At 38.4% G+C, this 5,677-nt stretch overlaps 1 pseudogene; it reads left to right on the plus strand.

Moving 5' to 3' along the window:
- The first annotated feature begins 3,939 nt into the window (after positions 1 to 3,939).
- Positions 3,940 to 5,395, plus strand: LOC101689516 (annotated as a pseudogene).
- The last annotated feature ends 282 nt before the right edge of the window (positions 5,396 to 5,677 follow it).

Genomic DNA, 5,677 nt, shown 5'->3' on the forward strand with positions numbered 1-5,677 from the left:
AAATCGCTTTACACACACTGATCAAAAGTCCAAAAGAGACAAATGACAGAACATAGCAGAGATCAACATGGTTGTGACAGGGAGTGCCATGGTTAGGGACTGACTGCATTACTTAGTTCAGGAAAAATGAAAAGCAGGAACAGAATGAAAACCCTTGCTCAGGTATATACCTGGAAAGAAAGAAAAAGGGAGGTGAAGGTAAATTTTTCTGCATCACAAATAGAGCCTACCTCTAGCTTACTGGACATTTGCTACTTGCTTCACCAAAATTTCCCTGGGAGTCTGCTCCCTTATCAAAGTAGAAGGACATGGTATCTTGTTGGCCACTGTATCTCTAACGTGTAGAACAGTGTCTGTCACAGAATAAGTGCCCCCAAATCATTTATTGAATAGAGCAAATAGTAAATTAGTAACAGTAGAACCATAAGAATAGTGAAAATTCCATTATATGGAAACTTTCCAATGGTTGACCCACATGCAGAAACCAAGAGTTCCAGGTGTTTCCTAATCCTGTCTCTATTCTGAGAGATTACGCTTAAGGGGTTCCCCACAGGAAAAGTTTGCAAAACCTTGGCAGCTTGCCACAGGACATGAAGGCACAATCCAGGGTGGCTATTAATGGGAAAACAATACAATTTAAAGGGAGGCTGACTGTCCTTTGTGCAGTTTCTAATTTTTATTATAAACCTAACCTTAAAACTTGGATTTTTTTTTTTCATAAACAACACCTCACATTTGTAAAATAGTTTACAAGTCTTTTCAAAATTGACTCTTAATCCTGAAAAAAAAAAAAAAGTGACAAGTAGCCTATCATAGAAAGAGAGAAATTAAAGTGGACCAGATGAATGATTTGCCCAAGGTCACAACATTATTTTATGGAAGATCTAAGATTAGAACCTAACTTTTCCATCTTTTAGTCCTTACAACACACAGAAGAGTAAACACGAATTCCTTCCAGTTTAAGAAATCTCCCTGACTTGTAATGGAATGGAAACTTCCTTTTAAAAATAACCTCTATAAAAAATTTTTAAAAAGAAGTCTACATGACTAATTCTCCTAAAATAATAAAACAATTATAAGACCACATAAAAGTCATCTAAAAAGCTGGGTGAAGAGAAGATCAAAGATGCTTATGTAAGGACAAGATAGAAGCCAAGCTTCAAAATTCAAAGCTTTTGTGAGCTCTAATCATTTCGCTTGCATTCATAAAATCTTAAACATTTTCTCTCTACTTTTTGATGTATAATATTCAATCGATTATAATGGAATATAAGTGGATAGTACTTGTAATGGTCCCTGAGCATGAAAGTGAAAACCATGGCACGTGCACAGCACTGCCACCTAGAGGAAAGTGGGCCCTTTGCTGCCAGTCCAGATGCTTTCAGAGAAAAGAGAACGGGCCTGGGGTTAGTGCCATTGTTATTCCTCTCCTTCTAAGTTATTTAAAATAGAAAAATTTTGGATTTTCCTCTTCTCCATTCTAAAGTCAAAGGCAATGACTAGATCTACTGCTAGGAAATCTGTGTATGCTTCCTTTTCAATGTATTTATAAATTCCGTTATGTTAATATCAAAAATATATAACAGATTTAGAAGGAATGAAGTATCCTGCTGGGACTTCCTAGGGAGGGGCATTTTTCCAGTTTATTGAGACTTTGAATTATTGGTGGGGCTAAAGCTTCATGACTGACCCTCCTCTTATGCTATTACCAGTGCAGAGAATTGGCATTAAAACTCCATGTGATTAAAAAATTCGTAAGTCCTTTAAAATTATACATATTGACAGATAAAAAGAAATAGAAATATTCACAAACTAGTTAGCTAGTGAATTGTGAGCTTTTAACAGGAAAAGAAAATCAAAGGCAGCATCTTTTCAAAGGATTGGTTGTATCTAACCACTTTCTTTCAATTTTTCTGGAGTATATTTATGAGATTAAATGTATTGAAGAGCAGTGAGGTGTGGTGGTCTTCAAACAGTAAAACAGCACACTCCTGTTGAGAAAACACTTTGTTGTAGCAAAATAGCTTTTAATCCTAAACTTTATAAATGGGTGGGGATGTGTGCATGTGGGGGGTGAGCTTTGATGGGAAAAGACAGAAGAAAGAAAATTTAAGTAATAGCAGAGGAGGTACAAAGTAGCACTCAGCTAGAAGATATTCATTTTCTACCCTTAAATGCAAGGAAAACCATAAAAGTTTCTGCCTTTGAAACCCAGAAAATTTTCACAAAGAATATTGAGTTTTTACAGAGAACAAAGATCGTCACATCTCCTAAATTTCCCTCTGTGAAACGTTTATTTAGCAGCAATTAGGAATAGACATCAAAATAGTTTCTAAGTTGTGAATAGTTTAGGCAGAACCTATCTGCATTTATGTGACTGAACAGCAAACCATTGCTAAGAACATTCTGTAGAGATTATATCTCCCTTGTCACAAAGAAATGATTGGTCCATCATGTCCCACCATGGGATCAAGAACTAGAACATTTAAATAAGAGAACATACAGAGAAAGATAGTGGATGAAAAAGACAAGAAGAGAAATATGATCCAGTCAGTCACCAGAATAATGAAGGATGGTAATCAACATTAAATCAACATCAAAAGTAATAGTAGTTGTTGGACATATTATTTATAATTTCATATATATGTGTGGTATTCCACAGTGGATATTCAGCTCACCTTGAGTAATCCCTTGGCGTGTCTTTTAAAAGCTCCTATTTGACGAAAGTTCTATCAAAGTTTATTAAAGAAAAGGTGCTGTTTACTAAAGAAAGGGTAGATCTAGCCAACATGTGTATTTTTATCCTGGCACCTTGTGTGAAAAATCACATAAGCGTATCACTTCAAGAATAATGTCTAAATAGAGTCTGTTATTACTTGAGTGACTTCAGTCCGAAGTACTTTGGGAACTATAAAATGTCACACATTCCTTCATCATAAAGGCAGTGTGCTGCAGGGGAAGTAATTCCTAGCTCTACAGGAGAAGTCTTGACTCCCAGTTCTGCCACTCATTGACCAGCTCTGTCTCTATGATAAGGTCATTTGTAATCTGAAACTTTCCTTGGGTGTAAGAAGAGAATTATTCTGTCCATCTTCTAGGACCACAGAGACTAAAATAATGCCTATAACTATTTTTATTTTTCTTACTAACAACATAAATAATAATACCTCCTATTTCATAGCACTTGAAAAGCGCCTTCAAATACTTAATCCCATTCAGTGCTTACAGCAATCATCTGAAGCAGATTCTCTTGTCTCCATTTTTCAGTTGAGGAAATGAAGTTAAAGAGGTCAGCATATATGTCATGGGTGAAAATGAAGTGCCAGGATTAAAGTTCTAATTTTCTGATACTTTGCACCATTATCTGCTACACTAAATCATTTCATTGTAAATCTTCCCATTTCGTTCTACTTTATAGATGTGATGTTGGCCATTCTACATGTACTTGTGGAACTCTAGCAATGAGGAAACCCTCACCTTCTGAGGAAATCCATTCCATTGTTCAATACTCTCACTTTTAGAAAGGTCTTAGCCTTGATCAAAACCCACCTCTTGGGGCACCTGGGTGGCTCAGTGGGTTAGGGCCTCTGCCTTCAGCTCAGGTCATGTTCCCAGGGTCCTGGGATCGAGCCCCACATCGGGCTTTCTGCTCGGCGGGGAGCCTGCTTCCTCCTCTCTCTGGCTGCCTCTCTGCCTACTTGTAATCTCTGTCTGTCAAATAAATAAAAAAAATAAAAACACTGATCCCTCCTTGCTATGCTTTAAAAAAAAAAAAAAACCACCTCTTCATAACTTCCACTTATTATTACTTTATTTCTACCCTCTAAAAATGTGCAAAATAAGTTAAATTCTTCTTCAGCTGGCTTTTTCCCCCACCCTACAATGGGTTTGTTGCCAGAACACAAGTGTCATGAAAACCACAGCTAAACCTAAAACAAAATGGGAAAGGGAAAGACCCATATCAGCATTGTCATCATTGGACCCCCATATTTGGACAAGTCTACCACTACTGGTCAACTGATCTACAAATGTGTGGGATCCACAAAAGAACTACTGAAAAAATTTGAGAAGGAGGCTGCTGAGATGGGAAAGAGCTCCTTCAGGCTGGGTCTCGCATAAACCTGAAAGCTGAAAATGAATATGGTATCACCATTGATATCTTCCTGTGGGAATTTAAAATCAGCAAGTATTATGAGACCATCATTGACATTCCAGGACACAGAGACTTTCAAAAACATGAACACACATGCCTCTCAGTCTGACTGTGCTGTCCTGATTTTGTTGCTGGTATTGGTGAATTTGAAGCAGATATCTCCAAGAATGGGCGGACTCGTGAGCAAGCCCTTCTGGCTTACACAGTAGGTGTAAAACAACTCATTGTTGGTGTTAACAAAATGGATTCCACTGAGCCATCCTATAGCCAGAAGAGATACAAGGAAATCATTAAGGAAGTCAGCACCTACATTAAGAAAATTGGCTACAACACCAACACAGTAGCATTTGTGCCAATTTCTGGTTGGAATGGTGACAATATGCTGGAGCCAAGTGCTAACATGCTGTGGTTCAAGGGATGGAAAGTCACCGATAAAGATGGGAATGCCAGTGGGACAACATTGCTTGAAGCTCTGGATTGCATTCTGCCACCAACTTGTCCAACTGGCAAATACTTGCGTTTCCCTCTCCAGGATGTCAGCAAAATTTGTGCTATTGGTACTGTCCCTGTGGGCCGAGTGGAGACTGGTATTTTTAAACCTGGCATAGTGGTCACCTTTGCTCTAGTCAGCGTTATAACTGAAATAAAGTCTGTTGAAATGCACCATCAAGTTTTGAGTGAGGCTTTTCCTGGGGACAATGTAGGCTTCAATGTCAAGAATGTATCTGTCAAAGATGTTCATTGTGACAGTGTGACTGATAATGGTCACAATGACCCACCCATGGAAGCAGATGGCTTCATGACTCAGGTGATAATCCTGAAAAATCCAGACCACATCAGTGCTGGATATGCACCTGTGCTGGATGGTCACATACCTCACATTGCTTGCAAGTTTGCTGAGCTGAAGGAGTAGATTGTGGTCTGGAAAGAAGCTGGAAGATGGTCCCAAGTTCTTGAAATCTGGTGATGCTGCCATCTTTGCTATGGTTCCTGGCAAGCCTACATGTGTTGAGAGCTCTCTGACTGTCCTCCTCTGGGCTGTTTTGCTGTTTGTGACATGAGACAGATGGCTGCCTGGAGTGTTATCAAAGCAGTGGATAAAAAAGCAGCTGGAGCTTGCAAGGTCACCAAGTCTGCCCAGAAAGCTCAGAAGGCTAAATGAGTATTATCCCCAATACTCACCACCTCAGTCTTACTCGGTGGTGGAAAACGGTCTCAGAACTGTTTGTGTCAATTGGACAAGACTGGTTAATGATTACAAAGCATTGTAAAACTTTCAGAAGGAAAGGAGAATGTTCTGTGGACCATTTGTTTTTCTCTGTGTGTGTGTGGCAATTTTAGGTTAGTAGTTTTTAAGATCAATACCTTTTAATGGAAACTACTTGACCAAAAATATGGACAGAATTTTGAGGCCCATTAAAACAAATGTTAAATGAGGAAAAAAAATTCTTCTTCAATTGAATGACTTTCTAGTTACTATATAGGCTTTTCTGTTTTCTCGATACTAATTCTTTCCAAATAACT

This window comes from Mustela putorius, unplaced genomic scaffold (genome assembly GCF_011764305.1).
Source record: "Mustela putorius furo isolate JIRA1106 unplaced genomic scaffold, ASM1176430v1.1 tig00003853_pilon_pilon_pilon, whole genome shotgun sequence".
Lineage (NCBI taxonomy): Eukaryota > Metazoa > Chordata > Mammalia > Carnivora > Mustelidae > Mustela > Mustela putorius.